The sequence below is a fragment of the Pongo pygmaeus genome, chromosome 3 (genome assembly GCF_028885625.2).
Source record: "Pongo pygmaeus isolate AG05252 chromosome 3, NHGRI_mPonPyg2-v2.0_pri, whole genome shotgun sequence".
NCBI lineage: Eukaryota > Metazoa > Chordata > Mammalia > Primates > Hominidae > Pongo > Pongo pygmaeus.
In genome coordinates this window covers 195,387,069-195,414,070 of record NC_072376.2, presented here as the reverse complement: position 1 = coordinate 195,414,070, position 27,002 = coordinate 195,387,069, and the positions used below count along the sequence as shown (strand labels likewise).

At 38.1% G+C, this 27,002-nt stretch overlaps 1 long non-coding RNA gene across 1 annotated transcript in view; it reads left to right on the top strand.

Moving 5' to 3' along the window:
• Positions 1–19,110, top strand: part of LOC134739488 (uncharacterized) — an 89,586-nt gene extending 70,476 nt beyond the window's left edge. Inside the window, exons 3-4 of the long non-coding RNA XR_010126182.1 lie at positions 16,970–17,127; positions 18,778–19,110. This is a non-coding gene — a long non-coding RNA (uncharacterized LOC134739488). The remainder of the gene's footprint in view (positions 1–16,969; positions 17,128–18,777) is intronic.
• The last annotated feature ends 7,892 nt before the right edge of the window (positions 19,111–27,002 follow it).

Sequence of the window (27,002 nt, the reverse complement as noted above, 5' to 3'; positions counted from 1 at the left end):
GTAGAAGGTGCTTTTTGCCAAAAAATGAAGACTTAAGTTATATGTGAAACATGTTAACTAACTCTCTCCAACCTGAATATTTATTCGATATAAAGAATGTTAGCAGTTGTTGGATATTGTGAATGATCCAACTAATTTTCTACTACTTATATTTGAAGTTTTGTTAGTTTGATACTAATTTTAAAAAATTAAACATATTCAATTTCAATTTATTTTATTTTTACAATTCTTCATATGAATATAAGGATAATACAAAGACTTTTACAATGTTTCATGTGCATCTCCTAGTCATATTAATAAAGCACCAGTTTGTTTTATAAATCAGTTACATAAAGATTCAACTACCCTTATATCAGACAAAATAGATTTCAAGACAAAAAGTATAAGAAGACAAAGAAAATCAGTATATAATGATAAAGGGGTCAATTCAGCAAGAGGATATAACAATTTTAAATATATATGCACCCAACATTGGATGACCCACATACATAAAGCAAATATTGATAGAGCTAAAGAGAGAGATAGGCCCCAATACAATAATAGCTGGAGACTTCAATACTCCGCTTTCAGCACTGACAGATGTTCCAAACTGAAAATCAAAAAGGAAACATTGGACTTGATATAGTTTGGATGTGTGTCCTTGCCCAAATCTGGTATTGAAATGTAATTCCCAGTGTTGGAGGTGGGGGCCTGGTGAGAGGTGATTGGATCATGGAGCAAGAGGGGGAAATGTTCAACCATTCATGAGAACCCCATGATCTCATGAATGGTTTAGTACCTCTCCTGCTTGTTCTCTTGATCCTGCTTTTGCCATGTGATGTGCAAATTCCCACATCGCCTGCTGCCATGATTGTAAGCTTCCTGAGGTTTCTGCAGAAGCTGATGCCAGACGTTTGCTTCTTGTACATACTACAGAATTGTGAGCCAATTAAAGTGCTTTTCTTATAAATTGCCCAGTCTCAGGTATTTATTTACAGCAATGTGAAAATCGACTAATACAGTACTTCATCTGCACTATAGACTAAATGGACCTAACAGATATTTATAGAACATTTCATCCAATGATTGCAGGATACACATTCTTATCCTCAGCACATGGATCATTCTCATGAATAGACCACATGTTAAGTCAGAAAACAAGTCTTCTTAAAATATTTAAAAAATTGAAACAATATCAAGCATCTTCTCCGAACACATGGAATAAAACTAGAAATCAATAACAAGAGGAATTTCAGAAAACATAAAATACAAGCAAATTAAACAACATGCTCCTGAATGACCAGTGGGTCAATGAAGAAATTAAGAAGAAAACTGGAAAATTTCTTGAAACAAATGATAGCGGAAACACAACATACCAAAACCAGTGAGATACAGCAAAAGCAGTACTAAGAGGAAATTCGGAGTTATAAGTGCCTACATCAAAAAAGAAGAAAAACTGCAAATAAACAACCCAGTGATGCATCTTAGTGAATTAGAAAAGCAAGAGTAAGCCAAACCCCAAATTAATAGAAGAAAATAAATAATAAATGAGATTGAAGTGAAGAAAACAATACACAAGATAATGAAACAACAAGTTGGTTTTTTGAAAAGTTAAGCAAAATTGACAAGCCTTTATCCAGACTAAGAAAAACAGAGAAGGTCCAAATAAATAAAAGCAGAGATGAAAAAGGAGACATTACAATTGATTTCACAGAAATTCAAAGTATCATTAGTGCTACTATGAGCAAGTATATGCCAATAAACTGGAACATCTAGAAGAAATGGACAAATTCTTAGACACATACAACCTACCAAGATTTAACCATGAAGAAATCCAAAACTGGAACAAACCAATAACAAGTAATGAGATCAAAGCCATGATAAAAAGTCTTCCAGTAAAGAAAAGCCCAGGACCTAATAGCTTCACTGCTGAATTCTACCAAACATTTAAAGAAGAAGTAATATCAATCCTATTCAAACTCTTCCAAAAAGTAAAGGAGTAGACAATGCTTCCTAACGAATTCTACAGGGCAATTATTAACCTGATATCAAAACAAGACAAAACCACATCAAACAAACAAACAAACCCAACTACAGGCCAATATCTCTGATGAATATTGATGCAAAAATCATCACCAGAAATACTAGCAAACTGAATTCAACAATAAATTAAAAAGATTATTCATTCTGAACAAGTGGGATTTATCTCTGTGATGCAAGGATGTCTCGGCATACGCAAATCAATCATTGTGATACATCATATTGACAAAATGAAGGACAAAAAAATGATTATTTCAACTGATGCTTAAAAAGCATTTGATGAAATTTGACATCCCTTCATGATAAGAACCCTAAAGAAACTGGGGACAGAAGGAACATACATAATAAAAGCCATATATGACACACCCACAGCGAGTATTATACTGAATAGAAAAAAAAGGAAAGCCTTTCCTCTAAGATCTAGAATGGAACAAGGATGCCCATTTTCATCACTGTTATTCCATATAGTACTGAAAATCCTAGCTAGAGCAATCAGACAAGAGGAAAAAAAAGGGCATTCAAATTGGAAAGGAAGAAGTCAAATTATCCTTGTTTGCAGATGATATGATTTTATATTTGGAAAAACCTAAAGACTCCATAAAAAACTATTAGAACTGATAAACAAATCCAGTTAAGTTGCAGGATACAAAATCAACATACAAAAATCAGTAGCATTTCTGTATGCCAATGGTGAGCAATCTGAAGGGAAATCAAAAAAATAATCCCATTTACAATAGCCATCAATAAAATTAAAGTAATCCCATTTACAATAGCCATCAATAAAATTAAATACCTAAGAAGATCTCTATAATGAAAACTATAAAATGCTGATGAAAGAAATTGAAGAGGGAACCAAAAAAATTCTTCCACCATGGATTGGAAGAATCAGTATTGTTAAAATGTCCACCCTACCCAAAGCAATCTATAGATTCAATGCAATCCCTATCAAAATAATGACATTTTTCACAGAAATAGAAAAAACAATCCTAAAATTTATATGGAATCACAAAAGACCCAGAAGAGCCAAAGCTATCCTAAGCAAAAAGAATAAAACTGAAGGAATTACATTACCTGACTTCAAATTATACTGCAGAGTTATAGTAACCAAAACAGCATGGTACTGGCATAAAAACAGACACATTGATCAAATGGAACAGAGTAAAGAACTCAGAAAGAAATCCACACACCTCCAGTAAACCATTTTCAACCAAGGTGTCAAAAACATATATTGGGGAAAAGATTCTCTCCTCAATAAATAGTGCTGGGAAAACTGGCTATCCATATGCAGAAGAATGAAACTTGATCCCTCTCTCTCACCATATACAAAAATCAAATAAAAATGGATTAAAGACATAATGTAAGACCTCAAACTATGAAACTACTACAAGAAAACACTGGGGAAACTCTATAGGACATTGGTCTGGGCAAATTATTTCTTGAGTAATACCCCACGAGCACAGGCAACCAAAGCAAAAACATAAATGGGATCACATCAAGTTAAAAAGCTATTGTACAGCAAAGGAAACTATCAATAAAGTGAAGAGACAACCCACAGAATGGGAGAATATATTAGTAAACTACTCATCTGACAAGGAATTAATAATCAGAATATATAAGGAGCTCAAACAACTATATAGAAAAAAATCTAACAATCCAATTAAAAATGGGCAAAATATTTGAATAGACATTTCTCAAAGGAAGACTTACAAATGGCACCAACCCAAATGTCCATCAATGATAGACTGGATTAAGAAAATGTGGCACATATATACCATGGAGCACTATGCAGCCATAAAAAAGGATGAGTTCATGTCCTTTGCAGGGACATGGATGAAGCTGGAAACCACATTCTCAGTAAACTGTCACAAGGACAGAAAACCAAACACCACATGTTCTCACTCATAGGCGGGAGTTGAACAATGAGAACACATGGACACAGGGCGGGGAATATTATACACCGGGGCCTGTCAGGAGGTGGGGGACTGGGAGAGGGATAGCATTAGGAGAAATACCTAATGTAAATGGCAGTTGATGGGTGCAGCAAACGGACATGGCACATGTATACATGTGTAACAAACCTGCACATTGTGCACATGTACCCTAGAAGTTAAAGTATAATAAAACAAATAAAAAAAGAAGACTTAGAATGACAATCAGGCCTATGAAAAGGTGCTCAACTTCACTGATCATCAGAGAAATGCAAATCAAAACTAAAATGAGATATCATTTTACTCCAGCAAAAAATGGCTCATATCCAAAAGACAGGCAATAACAAATACTGGCAAGAATGTGGAGAAAAGGGAACCCTTGTAAACTGTTGGTGGGAATGTAAATTAGTACAATTATTACGGAGAACAGTTTGGAATTTCCTCAAAAAATTAAAAATGGAGCTACCATATGAAAACTATAAAATTCCACTGCTGGGTATATACCCAAAAGAAAAGAAATCAGTATATCAAAGAGATACCTGCACTCCCATATTTTTTATGTACAGCACTGTTCACAATAGCCAAGGTTTGGAAGCAGCCTTCCAAAGCTGTTGATGTGTCCATCAACAGATGAATTGATAAAGAAGATGTGGTACATACACACAATGGAATACTACTCAACCATAAAAAGAATGAAATCCCAGCCAGGCGCGGTGGCTCACGCCTGTAATCCCAGCACTTTGGGAGGCTGAGGCAGGCGGATCACGAGGTCAGGAGATCGAGACCATCTTGGCTAACACAGTGAAACCCCATCTCTACTAAAAATACAAAAAATTAGCCGGGCATGGTGGCGGGCGCCTGTAGTCCCAGCTATTCGGGAGGCTGAGGCAGGAGAATGGCGTGAACCCGGGAGGCGGAGATTGCAGTGAGCCGAGATCGTGCCACGGCACTCCAGCCTGGGCAACAAAGCAAGACTCCGTCTCCAAAAAAAAAAAAAAAAAAAATGAAATCCTGTCATTTGCAGCAACATGGATGGAACTGGAGGTCATTATGTTAAGTGAAATAAGCCAGGCACAGAAGCACAAGCAGTGCATGTTCTCACTTTTTTTTTTTGTGGGATCTAAAAATCAAAAAGATTGAACTTAGGGAGATGGAGAGTAGAAGGATGGTTACCAGACGCTGGGAGGGGGGTAGATGGGTCAGGGGGAGGTGGGGATAGTTAATGGCACAAAAAAATCATTAGAAAGAATGAATAAGACCTAGTACATGATGGCATAAGAGGGTGACTATAATAATAATTGTACATTTTAAAATAACGCGTATAATTGGATTGTTTGTGACACAAAGACACAAATGCTTGAGGGGATGGATACCCCATTTTGATGTGATGATCATTCACTGCATGCCTGTATCAAAACATCTCCAGAATCCCATGAATATATACACCTACTATGTACCCACATAAATTAAAATAATACATTTTTAAAAAGATTCAGCTACCTTGTTTTTGAAAGAAGGCTGAGTATAAAGAAATATACCATAAATCATTTTTTAAAAAAAATACAGATTTAAATAAATACTGCGTACATAAATATGTAAACAAACAACCATCCAGATTTACCCATCCCCATAACAGGTAGTAAATATTTGACACTTTTCTAATATGACTTGAATTGCTCCAGTGTTTGTTTCATGGCCTTCCTCTTGGCCGTCATCATTAAACTTTTGCTGGATGGGTGTATTTAGTGTAGACATTCTAAAATTTTCACTTTCTTGTAAACAAAACAAATACAAAACAGTGTATGACTTTTTGTTTTTTGGTAATAAAGCTTCTTAAGAAAAAATCTTTTTTCTTCAAATTCTTGATTTTGCATTTTCTTTCTGACCAATAATTAATCTTTTGAATGTTGTTTTTTCCCCCAAATCTATATTTTTACATTCAATATTTTTCTTCATTGTCAACAACACATTTAAAAACTGAAATATATAATCATGAGTGCATTATTGCAATGTTCTCTTACAGTGGAATGAAATAGCTTGACACTAAAATGGCAGTAAGGAATTTGTCCCCTCAAGAGAAAGTGCCTTTATTTTACATCCATATAACTCCATGACTTCCATGGGTCCTGGAATTCTTCTAAATTATTTTATTATTAATACATCATATTTATGAGAGTATGACAACCAGTGGATTACAGCTATAATGGATTTTGGTACAGATGATGTATTACCCTACTACAAATTATATGAGAAAAATTGTTCTTTGATCTTTAAAAATAAACTTCCTTTGTGGTGTATTGTTCACAAAATACTCCCCTGGCAGGAAGTGTTTAAAACAAACACGCAAACAAATGAACAAACCTTTTTGCCAGATTCCAGGTAGCACCTGCTGAGATACAATTTTCCATGTGCAGGGGGCCAGTGATCAGCGGCGTACACTTCAGCTCACTGCTGTCATAAACCAGGAGGGGTCGGTCAGAAATTCCTCCCTATGATATAATCTATGTTCAAAATTTGTCTGGTAATCAGAGTACTTATATCTTTTTTGACCAAAATACCCCACATTTGTCTGTTCCAGGAGGAGAGGAAAAAACCTATGATAATTATAGTGAGGCAACTCAAAAGCAAATGGTTTCAAGTCAGTATTTACCCTCTTAGACGTATTCTCAGATTCATCAAGCTTTAACAAATATAAAAGATGTAAAAATATATCGCAGCAACCCAAACTCCCAAGTGTCTTATATCAAAGCTGTTAAGTATTTTTACATGCCTTCGTGATGTGTGGAGTGGATCATTGGTATTGGTAAGTGGAGGTTTGGAAAAAAGAAAGTTTAAAAGAGGAACGTTTTCTTAAATAAATGGAAGCCAAGAATAACTTTCATGCCATGCTCTAACTGCCATTTCAAAGCTCTACATAAGCTAAAACAAATAAACCAACCCCGTCATTTTGACCTAGATTACTGCTTAAACAAAGGTACATATTCTTAATTTACATGAAAAGCAATTAGGTCTGCTGCTGACAGCACTGTGGAAAACGCATCTGCTCAGGGCAAGCTTTTATATTTGAAAAAAAATAAGCTGGAAGGCATTTTTTCTCCCTCCTCAGCCCCTATCCACTTTAGGCCAGAAATGTGATTAAAATTTTTAAACTGGTTTGGGTGGTGGATTATAATTACTGTTATACGTTTTTAAGTATGCTTAAAAATTATTTTCTGATTTCAGCCCAAAATCTGACATTTCATGATGTTGTTTGGTATTTAAGAAATGGCTAGGAAATGATATACTATTTTTCCCTCTCTGGAACACGTTGTGAGCAAGCTAGACTTTAAAAATACAAAAGAAAAAAATAAATTGGGAAAATTATGGCAGGAATATTTATGTTAAAATATGAATTTGTTAAGCTAAATATATTTTTAGAGTCTGGGTATCTTTCTTAGACTTAGGTGTTTAGCGAGATAGTAAATGTCTCTTTTCTTTTTGGATGTTTTTTTTTTTTGATTCAGGGGATACATGTGCAGGTTTGTTACCTGGGTATATTGTGTGATGCTGAGGTTTGGGTCTCCTAATGAACGCATCACCTAAATGGTGAACATAGTACCCCATAGGTCTTCAGCTCTTTCCCCACTTCCCTCCTTTTAACATCCCCAGTGTCTATTGTTTCCATTTTTGTGTCCATGTGTACCCAATGCTTCCACTTATAAGTGAGAACATGCAGTACTTGATTTTCTGTTTCACATTAATCCGCTTAGGATAATGGCCTCTTGCTGCATCCACATTGCTGCGAAGGACATAATTTCATTCTGTTTATGGCTGCATAGCTTTCCATGGTGTATATGTACCACATTTTTTTTTTTATCCAATCCACCATTGATGGGCAGCAAGATTGATTCCATGATTTTGTTATTGTGAACAAACAAACATGTAGCTATAAACATACGAGTGCAGAACAATTTGGTGGAACAATCTATTTCCTGTGAGTATATACCCAGTAATGGAACTACTGGGTCAAATGGTAGCTCTGCTTTTAGTTCTTTGAGAAATTTCCAAACTGCCTTCCACAGGAGCTGAACTAGTTCACATTTCCACTAACAATGGATAAGGATTCCTATATTCTGCAGCCTCGCCAGTATATGTTATTTTTTGACTTTTAATAACTGGAAGTTTTTTTCTGATTAGAAAGGTGATACATGCTTTTTTCAATAAGTACATATTGAAGAGAGAAAGTAAAAGATTGACTATTATTTACACTTTGATATTACATTTTCCCACTTAAATTTATTCATTTATTTGTTTATTCATCAAATATTCATTGGGCACTACCAATTTCTAGAACATTCTTAGATGAAAAGGATACAGTGATATGCAAGGCTAGCTTCATTCTTGCACTCACAGGACAAGAAGTCTAGAGGACCTTTAAACCAATGGACAAATATATTGTTATACATTTTGATAAATTCTTTAATGGTAAAGAATGATGTTCTATGGAAGGATATACTAGAGGGTCTTTTATAATCTTGGGCATCTTTTAAAGTTTTCTGGGGGAAATTGAGTGAAATATGACTAATCAGTAGAAATATTTAGGTGAAGTGAGAAAGAGGAGAGGGAGAGGGAAGGATATGCAAAGGCCCAGAATGGGAGGCTGTGATGTGATCAGAAACTGGCAGGAACTATTCACAGTAGCAAAGACATGGAATCACCATAGGTGCCCAGTAGATTGAATAAAGAAACTGTGGTACATATACAATGTATATGTACATGGAATACTATACAGCCATAAAAAAGGATAATAGTATGTCCTTTACAGCCACATGGATGCCCCTGGAGGCTATTATCCTAAGTGAATTAATGCAGGAACAGAAAACCAAATACAGCATGTTCTCATAAGTGGGAGCTAAACATTGGGCACATATAAACATAAAGATGGGAATAGTAGACACTGGAGTGGGTTGAAAAAGTTCCTGTGGGATACTGTGTTCACTATTTGGGTTATGGGTTCAATAGAAGCCCCAGCCTCAGCATTGCACAATATACCCATGTAACAAACCTGCACATGTACTCCCTGAATCTAAGAGCAAATTTGAAAAAAAAAAATCCAGAGGGAGAAATAGCAATAATAAAATAAAATAAAAATAAGAAAGAAAACTGGACTGATTGGCAAGGAGGATGTGGTGCCAGGTGAGGCTGGAGAGATGGGTAGGCTAAGCCTCGAGAGTGAGTGCAAAAATGATTTTTGGTTATTGTCCTGGGAGTGATGGAAAACCACTGGAGGATTTTAAGTTGAGAAGTGATATGATTTCATTAAAATGCTTACTTTGAAAGATGACTTTTCTTTTCTTTTTTATTTTTAAATGGACATAATAGTTGTATATATTTATCAGGTACATAGAGATGTTGCAATATATATAATATATAGTGATCAAATCAGGGTAATTAGCATATCTACCATCTCAAATCTTTCTCATTTCTTTGTGTTGGGAACATTCAATATCCTCCTTCTAGCTACGTGAAATGGTATATTATTGTTAACTACAGTCATCCTACAGAGCTATAGAGCACTACAACTTATTCCTCCTATCTAGTTGTAACTTTTTTATCCTTTAACCAGTCTCTCTCTATTCCCCTTTTCCCCCAGATTACTTTTTTAAACTATTTTTAAATTTTTTTTTGAGACAGAGTCTGGCCCTGTTCCCCAGGCTGGAGTGCAATGGCGTGATCTCGGCTCACTGCAACCTCCGCCTCCTGGGTTCAAGCAATTCTTCTGTCTCAGCCTCCCAAGTAGCTGAGATTACAGGCTCCCACCACCACGCCCAGCTAATTTTTTGTATTTTTTAGTAGAAATGGGGTTTCACCATGTTGGCCAGACTGGTCTCGAACTCCTGACCTCAAGTGATCTGGCCGCCTCAGCCTCCCAAAGTGCTGTGATTACAGGCATGAACCACAGCACCTGGCCCCAGATTACCCTTAAAACACAGCCAAATACGTTAAAGCTATTCCCAAAGCAGTACAGTCTGTTGGCTCCCATGAAGACTGAGTCTTCCACAACCAAGTAGAAAGACCCAGCTAGGCACAGTGGCTCACGTCTGTAATCCCAGCACTTTGGGAGGCTGAGGCAGGCAGATCAGATTGCTTGACCTGAACTCAGGAATTTGAGACCAGACTGGGCAATGTGGAGAAACCTCGTCTCTACAAAAAAGTACAAAAATTAGCTGGACATGGTGTCATGTGCCTGTAGTTCCAGCTACTTGGGAGGCTGAGGTGGGAGGATTGCTTAAGCCTGGAAGGTTAAGGTTGTAGTGAGCCAAGATTCAGCCTGGGAGACAGAGCAAGACCCTGTCTCAACAACAATAACAACAACAGCAAGAACAACAACAACAACCCAAGTAAATATCTTTTTCCACGCTAATTTTTCCAAGAGAAACGAGGTCAAGGCTACAGGTCATCTTTGGTTTGGAGGTTTCTATTTGATGTTTAAGTACTACTTTGGTTTTTATTTTTTCATAACAGAACTGATATGTACAAGCAAAACGTTGTGGTGGAAAACACTGGGAGAATTCGTCTCTGTGTTGAATTGAGGGGATTGGCATTAAACCTTAGAGAAGCGAAGACATCACACATATAGCAAAGGGAAAAATGTCTAATCCACAGCATTTCAGTAATTCCTGCACTGTAGGTCGTGAGGAGCAGAGGACAAGAGGGAGCTTTGACCAGTGGTGCTGGATGCAAAGAACCAGGCCACAAGCTGGTGGCAGGAAACAGCCAACATGACTCAGAGGGGGCTTGATGTTTTCACATTCAGTTCACAGGAAACTTTGGGGGTTTCCAAATTGAGGGTGAGGTTGCTATCAGAAGTATGGCCATCAGGTGCTGTGTAGCCAAAGAAAGACACAATATCCACTAAAGCGTTGCTCTTTGAGAGTGGCTTCAGAAATGGAAAGGGAAATGTCATTGCTCACCAGGTAACCAGCCCAGGCAATAGAACAGTGAAATCCAAATGAGGCCAAGCCAGGACCTTGTTTCATGGACACCTTGCTGAGATACGACTTTGACTTGTCTTGGTTTTGGTAATGCTGGGGGTAGTAGATGCTTGCACTGTGGTCTGGACAGTGCCCCCTACTCATTGGATGATTCTGGGAAACTCCCTTAGTCTTTTAAAGCCACTGTTTTCTTTACTATGAAAGTAGGAGTACAATCCTTGCAGGGTTACTGTAGAATCAAATGAGGTTATGTACCATGTCTGGCACTAGGTAACCACTCAGCAAATATTAGCTATTATTAAATCTCAAAATATGCAGTGAAATATGATTTCTCTGTGTCTTGGCTTCTACATCTATGCAATAGCAAACTGTTAAATCAATTTTATTTGTAAAGCATGTAAGGAATCTGAAAGGAAAGACCACTTTATCAAAGTGAAATATTCCCAACAATATGATGGAAGATTTAATCTAAGCTAGATAAATATTATTATTCTCATTATACAAAGGTCAGAATGATGCTGGGAACTAAAGCAACTTGTCAAAAAATGTCAGAGTTTGAGATTGGAATGCTGGTTTTCCTAGCTCCTAGGAATACTGTTAGACAAAGGCTTTCTGAAGCAAATAATCCCCATCCATTCAAATTATTTCAAACACTCCAAATGATTACAACTCAGTCAATTTTTTTTTCTTCTTCCATTGAGCTTACATCTCTGAGTTAGGCAAGTAGTTTAGTTAAGAAAATAAAATCCCACACATTTGTGAGACTGCAGCATTGGCTAATCAGAGTGGATGGCTGTAGAGGACAGAAGGCGAAGGATCTTCTTTGTAGAAATTTACAAGCAGACCAGAAGAAAGTCAGCAATTCAGTCTCATACCACATAAATCAATTAATATTGAAAACCCAAAGAATCATCCCCTTCTAGGATAGTCATACACGGTAAGTTATCTGGTTGTACAAACCAAATAATTACTCATCCAGAATTAGATGTTCCCTAACTTTCAAATGATCACAACATCATTTCCAGCTCTCGGGAAATATATAATGTAATGTATTTTCCTGCCTCACCATAAATTTCCTGTGGTTTGCATTACCATTGGATATAATATCATAAGCTCCGTGCCTTGCTCAGTAGCTTTAAGACCTTTGTTCTGTTTTCTGTCCGTCTAAAGACATTGCCAATAAATTATAAAGTGACTTTAGTTTGTAAAATAGCAAAAGAAAATTGTCTTAGTTAATCTCTCTGAATGTGTTCATGGGCTCATAGGAAGTTCCAGTTCAGGTGCTAATGTAAGCCTGTTATGCCGATCAATACTAAGACAATTTATAGGATTTTATCACTCCCTTCACAAGGTCCTCATGCAAAGCATGTAAGAACTACAAGAAAAATTCCTTTAAAAGCCTGCGTCATTATTTTATAGTATGGGACTATTTTATTTAGGTCCTAGGCTCTTATCTAAGTAAGGAGGGCGTGTGTGTGTGTGTCTGTATTTCGTGATGTTGACACAATTAAACTCATTAACAAAGAGTTTATTGTGAAAAAATGATTCTTGGAAATCATATGCTCCTTTGTAAACAGAAAAGGCTAAACATTATATACAAGTATAATATGATGTTCCTCTTTCACTACAACTTTAATCTTAATGACAATGTAAAACTCAATCCAGGAAAAAGTCCATTTTGTTATGCACACAAGCAAGCCAATTTTCACTAGGTAGAGTAGAAGATGAAAAAAAACAAGCCTCTCAGCCAACCTGTATGTTCACACTTCACCAAACTTCCTGCATTTCTCATGCCTGTATTTTGGCAGGACAGGGCGAAGCACAGCGCGTGGCCTGGTATATAGCCATGACCAGGAAGGCAGGGTGAGGATGGGAACAGAACACTCTGGTGAAGGGGAGAGGACCTCAGGGAGCAGGACCAGCTACCAGGGAAATTGGCTAAAGGCAGCTAAGTCGCTCTGTGGTCTGTATCTAAAATCAGCAAAAGACTTAACTTTGCACGTGGTCCTGTCTATGTTTGGAGTATGTGTCCATTGTAAGGCAAACAGTGAGGGTGTATTTGGCAAATTTTATGACTTTTGGTAAATGAACTCCTGATAAAATCCAGAGAAAATCTGACTAGCCCAAATTATGTGCTCTTTTTTACATTTTAAATTACTTTGAATTGTTTCATTTATAGAGACATGAAAATGATTGTTACTTTATAATTATTTTTTACATAAAACCAATCAATTCTGGAAAGACAATCTAAAGTGAATACTAATAACAAACTTCGAGGTAATTTTTTAAAAAGAATAAAGCATCTTTATATGTTAATGGCCTATATTCATTGGTAAAGGAATTGTTATTAGTTTATGATGCTATTATTTAAAGATATGATGGGTATAGTTTGGACCCAATCACCTATTTCCAATGCTCTGGCAAGCAAGTAAAAGTTGCCTATAGAGAATGTGAGACATAAACTTGGCTGGTGGATCTTATCAGACCCTCTATTTACAACCCAATCCTCTAATTTCTCTGCTCTCAAAAGTCCCGCTGAAGCCAAGGGGAAAATGCACGCAGACCAGTCTCAAGGACCCTAAGCAGGAGACATCACTGGGGACGGTAGGTTCAAAGCAGTTGCAAAACCTGCCTTAACAAATACCATCTCAGGAAAATAACGAAAAACAAAGACTTGCCATGCTAACAAGAAGATGAAAGCAATACTGTGTTCCTGTGAGAGAGTTTAGAATTAAGCATATTTTTGTCAATAGGGTAAAAAGTTTTACTGTTTGTGAAATGGTGAATGAGATCATCTCAAGTACCTCAACGGTAGCACCAACATTTTGAGAAATTCAAACAGGAACATGGTATTAACAATGTTTCGTGCGATAGAGCACATTTCCAGACAATATCTCAGTCATCTGCACGAATAACACATTGAAGGAGAACTGTCTCTCAAACAGGAAAAAACCCAACACACCCACATTAAGTTGAGTCATCGGAGACAAATCTTTAACCGCTCAGGCATTTTAAGTGGCTGAAAATGACATCAGATTCCCAAAATAATCAGTCAAGACTGATTTATGAAACTTCATTGATACAAGCTTAATGATATCTAGGTTTATGTTAATAGACTTTTAAAGAACAAACCCTATGTTTTTAAGTTAATGATGGTTTTCTCTAACATACTAGAGACAACGTACGATAAAGAGGGTCACCTTAAAAATTTAAAATCAGGCCAGGCACAGTGGCTCACGCCTGTAATCCCAGCCGAGACAGGCGGATCACGAGGTCAGGAGTTCGAGACCAGGCTGGCCAACGTGGTGAAACTCTGTCTCTACTAAAAATACAAACATTAGCTGGGTGTGGTGGCACGCGCCTGTAATCCCAGCTACTCAGGAGGCTGAGGCAGGAGAATCACTTGAACCCAAGAGGTGGAGGTTGCAGTGAGCCAAGATCGCACCACTACACTCCAGCCTGGGCGACAGAGTGAGACCCTGTCTAAAAAAAAAAAAAAAAAAAAAAATTAAAAACATGAATTAAAAAATGTAAAACAATGAAATGACTGGGGTTTTTGGACACCCACAAAGGAAACGACTGTGCTCAGTGATAGCTGCCATTTTAGGAAATCCAGTAAGAAGTCCAAACGGAGAAAAGCAAAGATGTTCAGGATGCTATTTTTAAATGTGACTTTTCTTTCCTCCATCTCTGATATTAACATTCGAACAAGACAAAAGGGGATTGGAGGAGCTGTATCACCACCTGGCTGCCGTGAGACATAGTTGAATCCTCAGTTATTGTTGACAACTAAACGGCCTTTGTGGGAGCAGGGCAGGCAGCTGGTGATGGTCCCAGAGGAGCCCTGAGCTCGCACAGGAGTACCCGAGGCAGATCCTGCCATCCGCTCAGGCAGTGACGATGGCCGCGAACACCCCTTGTATTGACAAAGTAGAAAGAAGAAGTAGAGCAGGGGAATTCTTCCCTTAAATTCACTTTTGAAAATAGGGTATATTCTATAAAGGAAATGCATATGTAAATGTGTTATTAGAGGCCTTGTGTCCCTTAATTTAAAATTAGAAATCTCATTTTGATTATTTGCAAGAATATTTTCTCTAATTCCAGACTTTGCTTTTATAGCAAATGTAACAGGGATTGGCTTGTTGGGCTTGGTGAACTTTAGCATTAGTTAAACATTTTGCTAATCTCTCTGCATGTCAGTTGGAAAGGTTGATCCTTTCTAGATGAGTCTTTGGTCCCAGGGCATGCTCTCCTGCGCTCAGAGCCTTCTGCAAAGACTCTGCCACCCCTGGTACACCTCATTAGGACCAGCTTCCTAAGGTTTAGTGAGGCTAAATGCTTCCCCAGTGCCCCATCCATACGGCTGCAACCTATTTGTTTTGTTTCTCACCTCAGGATCAGCTCGCCTGTGCCTTCCAACATGACAATTAGCTAATTTAATAAATCTAATTTAGTCTAATGTGCCACTGAGACAGACTCATAGGAGGGGCCCTACCATTGTCTCTGGATTTTTTGTTTTTCTCCTAGGATCTTCTTTTCCTCACAAAATCTGAATTTTAATAATACATTCTAGAGGAAATGGGCTCGCTTCTATTTCTGAAATGGCAAATAAATTTCATTTTTTGAGTCAGCTTTGATTGGCTGAGATGGCTATGGCGTGGATTCTGAAGTCTAGTCTAGGTGCTTTGGGAAAGGGTTTTGTGATTGATTAGTGATGTCACCATAAGTCGAGGAATGGACACCATATATAGGCTAACCTTGCTCTATTTAATAGAGCTAAGGCTAATGGTAAGTAGCTCCCCAGTGTGTTAGCACATTAGCTCACAATTTTACTAATTTCAGGGTACCAACAGTTTTAACACTTTATATATATATATACATATATGTATATATATGTGTGTATATATGTATATATGTATATACACACAGATATATGTATATATAATATAAAGTATTATACTGCAGTACTTTATAATATATAAGTATTATATATAGCATATAAAGCATTCTATACATAATAAAGAATTATAGTTCTATAGTTCTCTATATAGTATATAGAGAGTATTTTACTCACAGAGAAAGATTATGTCCTTTATTCAAATGAAAATATGAATTTAGACAAAATTTGACTTCTACTGGTCAGCTTCAGAGTGTTCCATGAATCACATCCATGTCACTTGTAGAAGCTGATCCCACAGACCCTCTCTGAACCCCAGAGCTTTTCTTCCCAGAGGAGTTTCTTTCAGTTCCAGGCTGGTCCCTAGAAGTCCTTGATTTGTTGACTTTAGCAGCAGAGGAGAAAGGGAGGCCTGGATTAGTAAGCGGTGCTCAGGGAACAAGGGACAAGTGTAGGAAAGAAAAACATTTTGGAATCAGAACAAGTGTTCAGTGAATCTAAAGTAATGGGACTGATATTCTTCTGTGACTGGAAGCTCTTCTCTGATGGCAGAGAAGAATGCAATGTGCATTGAACAAAGGTAACATAAATTCATAAGGCAAGGGCCTCCCAAGGGAACTCGTTTGGAAAAGGACACTTATTTGATTGTTCTAAGCTTTACTGCATCTGCTAGGAAAAACACACCAGTGTTAGTGTAGTCATAAATTGAATCCTTACACATCATTTTGAAAAACACAGGAAAAAACTCCAAAACTTCATTTCAGTGGCAGCAGCAGCCTGGTACAAGCCAAAGTCTTGGGCTCAAGACTGAGATTGGAAGACTTGGGATGCAGTTTCGGAATTAAACACACCCATTTGTTTCTTTGAATGCCCACCATTCATTCAAGGGGAAAAGTGGAGAACTGTGATATTATGGACAAGTAAATTGATGGCAGGGTTTTTTTGTTTTTGTTTTTGTTTTGTTTTGTTTTGAGAGGCTGAGGTGACTAAAATACCATGAAAGTGCAAGGTGAAGCAGGCTCTAAAAAACAATGATGGATGCTTGCTACAGGAAAATTTACAAAAAAAAAAAAAAAAAGATTCAAACAAAACATATATTTTTAGGCCTGTCATGAAAAAAATTACTGAAGTGCTTCTATATTTCCTTACAGTTATTCCCAATATTCCCTTCATCTAATGAAGTTCCTCCACATTTCATGATCCTTGTGACAATCCACCCCAGACTATGGTGAGAGACCCAGAGCTGCAGCAGTTTTGGTTGTGGTTATTCTGACATTGACCCTAAGGGAGCAAGGATGTTTCTCAGGAGGTGAGAAATTGCTAAAGAAAACTTTAAAATGATCCAAAATGTGTTATCCACCACGTGTTGCAGGGTATGGTCCACAAAATATGAGTTTCTTTCTCTCTTGTTTCTCTAGGCTTTAGTAAAAGCTTTAGCTTCTAGGATGCTTTGAGGCCACGCCTGGTATCCATGGCAGGTCAGACGATTCCTGCATTCTTTACGTCCATCCCTTTGGTTCAGGATGCGTGGTCTTCTAGTAATGTAATGTTCCTACGCTCCATAATTATATTGCTATTTGCTGAAATTTGAGCTGATTTCAGAAGGATAAGGAAATATTAAGTACTGCCTGGAATTAGTGAAGATTTGTGTACGGAAACCCAGGAGAGGAAAAGTGCTAAAGCAGGAGGCAATATTCTGCGAGTTCTGGACTAGAAAGGCCAGGGCAATTGTTCTGACTATCTAATGATGATCACAAATCACCTCATGACTTAATGGTGCAAAATAACCATTTGTTATGCTCACAGAGTTTAAGGGCCAATAACTCAGACAGGACACAGTGGAGATTGCTTGTCTCTGTTCTGTGATCTCTGGGGCCTTAATTGGATGACATGAAGGGGGGGACTGAAATAATCTGAAACCTTGTCATTCATATGTTTGCAGTGGACGCCGGCTGTCGGTTGGGGGCCTCAGTTCTTCTCTATCTAGGTCTCTCCATGAAGTCTCTTTGAATGGGCTTAGTCTGTGATTCCCCATAACACACTGGTTTATTTCTCCAGATAGGTGTCCGCAAACAAGGGGCTAGAGGGGAATCTATATATTTTTAAATATGACCTATCCTTGAAAGTCACGCAGCATCACCTCTGCCTTAATCTATCGTTTGCAGCAGTCATGATCCTGCCCAGGCTCAAAGGAAGGCTGAATAGACTCCACCTCTTGATGGAGGGTAGCCAGATTCTGAAAGAGCATGGGTTTGGAAATAGTATGCGACCCTTTTTGGAAAATGCAATGCAGCAGTAATAGGAATGCAGGAGCCAGCGGAAAATTAGCTCGAAATGAAGCTGCCGAGGTGGGCAGGGATTGGATTATACAGACTATTGTATCCTACATTAAGAATCTTGGCCTTTTTTCTAAAGCACATGGAAAGTCATCAAGAAGTGTAGGCATGGGAGGATCAAACTATAATTTGCTACAGCTCAGATGATGGACTGGAGTGAAGCAAAATTGGATGTGGGGAATCCAGTTAGGAAACTTTTGGTGACCAGAGTTGTGGAGAGATACAGGGAGAAATGAATGAATATAAGAAATAAATAGGAAATAAAATCAAGTGGACCCGGATATGGGAACTGAAAGAGACAGGGGTGTAAAGAATGACTCTCAATGTCTGGGATGTGCAACTGTGAGTATGATGGTGTACATCAGTAAGGTAGGGAAAATTGGAGGAGCATCAGGGTTTGAAGTAGAAATATAATGAGTTCAGTTTTGGGCTTTAGAGAAATATGAGTGGACACTTTCAAGTGTGCAGTAGAATACATGGAGCTGGACTTCAAAGAAAAGGTCAGGGCTGGAGATACGCATTTGAGAGTCATCCAAGTATAGTTAGTAATTGTAGCCACTGGCATGGATGGAATTTTCTTGGGAGACTGTAGACATTTAATCTAGAATGTTGACTGAATACAGAGGATAGTTTCTGCAAAGCAGCTGGAGAAGATGCAACTGAGAAGCTAGAGGGAAATTGAAGAGAATGATGTCACAGAAGCCCAGAGAAGGAGTGGTGAAGCCAGGTAACTGCTGATGGCATAGAATGCATCTAACAGTTCACATGAACTCTAAACTTGTTCATGGGATTTAATGACTTCTGTGATGAAGACTCAACTTCTTAGCATGACATACAGGACCTTGCTAAGGAAACTTTTAAGGTTTTATTGCTGTTTTTAACCTTCTAATATTTTTCACTAAAAATAAAATAGGAATTATAAAAAGGTATTAATTTTATAAAGCATAATACCTTGCTGTATAAAACACAATATTATTTATTCCACTAAAGGTATCAGAAAAGAAGGGAGAGAACATTTCAAAATAGAATTGGATATCAGGACTTTACTCAAGAACATAATCCATACTAATCCCATTTTTTCTTTGAAAAATCAGAGTTATTTTAACTTATAGCACTTTTTATAGCACATCTATTACAATTATTTATTTGTAAATCAAATTTCTGTATATATTGGAATATGTATAATTATATATGTAATATATATGAAAATATAAAATATTATTCAAATGTATTCGGACAGTTTCTCTGAATCATATATCTATTTCCGATTGTCAGTTTTTAATATATTTTCATGTAGAGACTTGGATGTACATATGTATATATGTATGCATGCAGACGGCCTGTTAAGCTTAATGTGACTGTTTTCTTTTTCAGAATAAAATTCAATTTACTAGTCCTAAACTGAAGAGAAGAACAAAGTAATGCTTCGTTATACTTGTATAAATAGCTGTATTTTATCAAGACTAAAATATTTTTGGGGGGCGGGGCCAAGATGGCCGATTGGAAGCATTTGGAGGCTCTCATGGAAAAAAGCCATAATAAGTGTGTGAATATTTCACTGGCAACCAAGGTATCCAGGTTCACTCATCAAAACTGACTAGAAAGCTGGCGGGACCCACGGAGAGAAGGAAGAGCAGTGTGGTGTGGCGGCCCACCTGAGAGCCACAATGGGAAAGGGGAACCCCCTCCCCCCAGCCAAGGGAGGCGGTGCGTGGGCACCCTACGCAGCTGGGGAAACTGCTTTTTCCACGGAACTGTGTAATCCACGGATAGGAAGATCCTACTCGCGAACCCAGGCCACCGGGGCCTAGCATCCCAACCGCAGAATGTGCAGCTTTTTCCAGCCTCTCAGCTGGAATCTGGTTAAGCCAACCGAACTCCCAGGGGGTGGCGCAACCAGCACCAGCTGTGGCTGCCTGGGGTCTAAGCCATTTAAGCTCCTTGGAGGAGGGGCAGCAGGCAGCACTAGGACTCCAAACACCAAACCTCCTTGGGCAGGGAAAGGGCAGCACCCATTTCTATAGCTCCAGGCTGCGCTTTTCCCCTGCTGGAGCCAGGGAGGCTGGACGGCTTGCTCCCAAGACTTGTCCCCACAGCCCAACACCCCGGCTGTGGCAGTCTGTGGCCAGAGTGCATCGTCGGGTCTAACCCTGACCCATCCTTCCTCAGTGGGCGGGGCTTATCTGCAGGCTCTCCAATAACACCAGCCAGAGGCTCAGGGACAGAATTCGGATCTCCCAGGACCTGAGGCCCTAAGGGGAGGGGTGCCAGCAGTCTCTGCGTACCAGGAGAGCCTCCTGGTAGTTCTGAGGAATCCAGGCAGCCCTGATAAGTGGGTTTCCCTCCAGCAAAACACACTCTCTCCACCAAGGGACAAAGTGCTTCATTAAACAGGTCCTGCTCCCCATGCCACCCAACCGGATGAGACCCTCCAACAGGGGTTGTCAGACACCGTATACAGGAGCAATCCTACTGGCATCAGGTTGGTGCCCCTTGAGGTCAGAGGTCCCAGAAGAAGGAGGAGATAGCCATCTTTGCTACTCTCCAGCCTCCTTGAGTGACATCTCCAGGCACAGGAGCAAATCAGATGAATAAGGCCTGAAGTGAATCCCCAGCAAACTGCAGCAGCCCTAAAGAAGAGGGACCTGACTATTGAAAGAAAAACAAACAAGCAGAAAGCAGTAACAATAGCATCATCAACAACAAAAACAAAAAGGTCCCCACAAAAACACCATCCAAGGGTCAGCAGCCTCAAAGGCCGAAACTAGGCAAACTCACAAAGATGAGAAAGAATTAATGAAAAAATGCTGAAAACCCAAAAGGCCAGAGTGCCCCTTCTCCTCCAAATGATCGCAACATCTCTCCATCGAGGGTGCAGAACTGGAGGATCAGATGGACGAATTGACAGAAGTAGGCTTCAGAAGATGGGTAATAAAAAATATGATGAGTTAAAGGAGCATGTTCTAACTCAATGCAAAGAAGCTAAGAACCTTGATAAAAGGTTAGAGGAATGGCTAGCTAGAATGAGAGGAACATAAATGACTTGATGGAGTTGAAAAACATAGCACGAGAACTTCAGGAAGTATACACAAGTATCAACAGTCAAATAGACCAAGCAGAAGAAAGGATATCAGAGTTTGAAGACCAGCTTCCTGAAATAAGACATGCAGACAAAAATAGAGAAAAAAGAAAGACAAGGAATGAGCAAAGCCTCCAAGAAATATGGGACTTCATAAAAAGATCGAACCTACGATTGATTGGAGTACCAGAAGGAGATGGGGAGAATGGAAACAAGCTGGAAAACACACTATAGGATATTACCCAGGAGAACTTCCCCAGCCTAACAAGACAGGAAAATTCAGGAAAACAGAGAACTCCATTAAGATACTCCACGAGAAGATCAACCCCAAGACACATAATCATCAAATTCTCCAAGGTTGAAATGAAGGAAAAACTGTTAAGGGCAGCCAGAGAGAAAGGCCAGGTCACTTACAAAGGGAAGCCCATCAGACTAACAGCAGACCTCTCAGTAGAAACTCTATGAGCCAGAAGAGATTGGGGGCCAATATTCAACATTCTTAAAGAAAAGAATTTTTAACCCAGAATTTCATATCCAGCCAAACTAAGCTTCATAAGCAAAGGAGAAATAAAACCTCTCCAGACAAGCAAATGCTGGGGGATTTTGTTACCACCAGGCCTGGCCTGCAAGAGCTCCTGAAAGAAGCATTAAGTATGGAAAGGAAAAACCAGTAGCAGCCACTGCAAAAACACACCAAAATATAAAGACCAATGACACTACAAAGAAACTGTATCAACTAGTGTGCAAAATAACCAAATAGCATCATGATGACAGGATCAAATTCACAAATAACAATACTAACCTTAAATGTAAATGGGCTAAATGCCCCAATTAAAAGACACAGACTGGCAAATTGGATAAGATGTCAAGACCCATTGGTGCACTGTATCTAGGAGATCCCTCTTACATGCAAAGACACACATAGGCTCAACATAAACGGACGGAGGAAAATTTACCAAGCAAATGGAAAACAAAATAAAGCAGGGGTTGCAATCCTAGTCTCTGAAAAAACAGGCTTTAAACCAACAAAGATCAAAAAAGACAAAGAAAGACATTATGTAATGGTAAAGGGATCAATGAAACAAGAAGAGCTAACTATCCTAAATATATATGCGCCCAATACAGGAGCACCCAGATTCATAAAACAGGTTCTTAGAGACCTACAAAGAGACTTAGACTCCCACATAATAATAGTGGGAGACTTTAACACCCCACTGTCGGTATTAGATCAGCGAGACAAAAAATTAACAAGGATATTCAGGACTTGAACTTAGCTCTGTATCAAGTGGACCTAGTAGACGTCTACAGAACTCTCTACCCCAAATCAACAGAATATACATTCTTCTCAGTGTCATATGGCACTTATTCTAAAATCAACCACATAATTGAAAGTAAACACTCCTCAGTAAATGCAGAAGAACTGAAATCATAACAAAGAGTCTCCCAAACCACAGTGCAATCAAATTAGAACTCAGGATTAAGAAACTCACTCAAAACCACACAATTTCATGGAAATTGAACAACCTGCTCCTGAATGACTCCTGGGTAAATGATGAAATTAAGGCAGACATCAAGAAGTTCTTTGAAACCAATGAGAACAAAGAGACAACGTACCAGAATCTCTGGGACAGCTAAAGCAGTATTAAGACAGAAATTTATAGCACTAAATGCCCACAGCAGAAAGCTAGAAAAATCCCAAATCAACACTGTAACATCACAATTAAAAGAGCCAGAGAGGCAAGAGTAAACTAATCCAAAAGCTAGCAGAAGATACGATAACTAAGATCAAAGAAGAATTGAAAGAGATAGAAACACGAAAAAAAACTTCAAAAAATCAATGCATCCATGAGCTGTTTTTTTTTTGAAAAAATTAACAAAATAGGTAGCTTGCTAGCTAGACTAATAAAGAAGAAAAGAGAGAAGAATCAAATAGACATAATAAGAAATGAAAAAGGGGATATCACCACTGATGCCACAGAAATGCAAACTACCATCAGAGAATACTATAAACACCTCTAGGCAAATAAACTAGAAAATCTAGAAGAAATGTATAAATTCTTGGATGCATACAACCTACCAAGACTAAGCCTGCCAGAAGGTGAATCCCTGAAGAGGCCAATAACAAGCTCTGAAACTGAGGCCATGATTAATCGCCTACCAACCAAAAAAGCCCAGGACCAGACAGATTCACAGCTGAATTCCACCAGAAGATACAAAAAGGAGCTGGTACAATTTCTTGTGAAACTATTCCAAAAAACTGAAAAGGAGGGAGTCAATAAACAGGTATTGATGGAACATATCTTAAAATAATAAAAGCTATTTATGACAAACTCACAGCCAATATTATATTGAATGGGAAAAAGCTGGAAGCATTCCCTTTGAAAACTGGTACAAGACAAGGGTGCCCTCTCTCACCACTCCTATTCAGCATAGTCTTGGAAGTACTGGCCAGGGCAATCAGGCAAGAGAAGAAATAAAGTATATTCAAATAGGAAAAGAGGAAGTCAAGTTGTCTCTGTTGGCAGGCTACATGATTTTATATTTAGAAAACCCCATTGTCTCAGCCCAAAAACTTCTTGAACTGATTAGCAACTTCAGCAAAGTCTCTGGATTCAAAATCAATGTGCAGAAATCAGAAGCATTCCTTTACACCACCAATAGACAAGCAGAGAGCCAAATCATGAATGAACTCCCATTCACATTTACTACAAAGAGAATAAAACACCTAGGAATACAGGTAACAGGGGATGTGAAGGACCTTTTCAAGGAGAACTACAAACCACTGCTCAAGGAAGTCAGAGAGGAAACAAATATACGGAAAAACATTCCATCCTCAGGGATAGGAAGAATCAATATCATGAAAGTGGCCATACTGCCCAAAGTAATTTATAGATTCAATGCTATTCCCATCAAACTACCATCGACATTCTTCACAGAATTAGAAAAAACTATTTTAAATTTCATATGGAATCAAAGAAGAACCTGTATAGCCAAGACAATCCTGAGCAAAAAGAGCAAAGCTGGAGACATCACGCTACCTGACTTCAAACTATACTACAAGGCTACAGTAGCCAAAATGGTATGGTACTGGTACCAAAACAGACATATAGACGAAAGGAGCAGAACAGAGACCTCAGAAATAACACCATACATCTACAACCATCTAATCTTTGACAAAACTGACAAAAACAAGCAATGGAGAAAGGATCTCCCATTCAGTAAATGGTGCTGGGAAAACTGGCTAGCCATATGCAGAAAACTGAAACCGGACCCCTTCCTTCCTTACACCTTATACAAAAATTAACACAAGATGAATTAAAGACTTAAATGTAAAACCCAAAACCATACATATCCTAGAAGAAAACCTAGGCAATACCATTCAGGACATAGGCATGGGCAAAGACTTCATGACAAAAATGCCAAAAGCAATTGCAACAAAAGCCAAAATTGGCAAATGGGATTTAATTAAACTAAAGAGCGTCAGCACAGCAAAAGAATCTGTCATCAGAGTGAATAGGCAACCTACAGAATGGGAGAAAATTTTTGCAATCTACCCATCTGACAAAGGTCTAATAACCAGAATTTACAAGGAACTTAAACATATTTACAAGAAGAAGAAAACCCCATCAAGAAGCGGGTAAAGGATATGAACAGACACTTCTCAAAAGAAGACATTTACATGGTCAACAAACATGAGAAAAATCTCAACATCACTGATCATCAGAGAAGTGCAAATCAAAACCACAATGAGATACCATCTCATGCCAGTCAGAATGGTGATTATTAAAAAGCCAGGAAATAATAGATGCTGGTGAGGCTGTGAAGAAATAGGAACGCTTTTACACTGTTGGTGGGGATGTAAATTAGTTCAACCATTGTGGAAGGCAGTATGGCGATTCCTCAAGGATTTAGAACCAGAAATACCATTTGACCTAGCTATCCCCTTACTGGGTATATACCCAAAGGAATATAAATCATTCTACTATAAAGACACATGCACACGTATGTTTATTATAGCACTATTTGCAATAGCAAAGACATGGAACCAACCCAAATGCCTATCAGTGATAGGCTAGATAAAGAAAATGTGGTACACCCATAGTATACACCATATAATACTATGCAGCCATGAAAAGGAATGAGATCATGTCCTTTGCAGGAACATGGATGAAGCTGGAAGCCATCATCCTCAGCAAACTAACATAGGAACAGAAAACCAAACACTGCATGTTTTCACTCATAAGTGGGAGTTGAACTTTGAGAATACATGGTCACATAAAGGGGAACAACACACACAAGGGCTTGTTGGAGGGTTGGGGGTGAGGCGAGGGGACTTAAAGAACGGGTCAATAGGTGCAGCAAACCACCATGGCACATGTATACCTATGTAATAAGCCTGCACGTTCTGTACATATATCCTGTTTTGTTTTGTTTTGTTTTAGAAGAAATAAAGAAAAAAATACTTTTAACATAAGCCAACTACAGTATGGTTACAGATCCAATATTCTTCATATCTCTTTACTTACAAAGATGAATGTTTTTCCCCATTGGCATTAAGAAAGTGAGAATAAGAAAACAAGTTAAGTCTTGAAAGGCCTGAAGATTTTTTTTTTATTCTTACATTCATGAGTGAATTAGCTAAATAAAATTATATGATATATTGACAATATTTATTGGAACACAAAACTTACACACAGGGAAATATTTTTCTAATTCAAAGAACTATAAGACTAAAAGTTATTTTAAGAGAATTGCATATAGCAAGAAAAGAGTGTAGGCTGGTAAATCTAATCCTTGCTTTATAAAAAGTTGGAGCCTTTGACATGTGTAGTGACTGGTAAACATTAGTGAGATATAATTTCCCTTGTCAGTGTCACAATGTTGACAACCTGAAGCTCACAATGTGTAAATAACAAGAAAACAAAGTCAATATCATGTCAGTTTTGCATGTAACAGTCAAGCATCTGCTTGCAAAAAAATTTAAAAATCAAATCATTATGGGAAAACCAACAATGCTGTCCAAATTTTACTTAGTTTTAAATATATTCTTATAATTAACTATGAGGTATTTTGTCAAAATGACTAATATGTATATATGTTTACTTAGTTTCAAGCTAGTTACCCATGGGGTATAATATATTAAGTCTAATTTTATTTCCAAACCTTTGTATTGGGTCCGCTGACTTCAGGTCATTTGGAAAGAAACACTGGTTGCACACTTCGATCACAGTATTTTAAACTGCAAGAAAATGTTAGTAGCCCACCTGCTTATACTAATTTATATACAGTGTTGTTCTCCAATAATTCTGAGAAGATGGACATAAAATATAATTGTAATTAGAGAGATGCTGAACTACAAGAAAGTAAATCTGGGTACTTAGTCATCAAGAATACCCGCTGATTCCTAGGTAAAGCTGATACTTAACTTACCTGCATGCTGTGCATCTACTATTTGTATTTCCAGAAATACCCATTATTCAAGTCACTAGTGGCCATCCAATTAAAAAAATGATCAATATATCTCACTTGAAGAAGCATAATATGTCAGTTGATCTGGTGACAGTTATACACAAGTTAGTTGGCATAATGGTCTACTACACAAAAAAATTCAAAGTCAAGAGTCAAGGCCGATTTGAGCTTTCGTATAAAGGCTGTGTTTTAGGACATAAGGTAAAGGTATGTGTTGGTTGCTTAAGGGAAAAATATGATGCAGAAGTATGGATGTGAATGCAGGTCTTCTTTCAGAAAGAACAGGTGGTCTATAGCCTA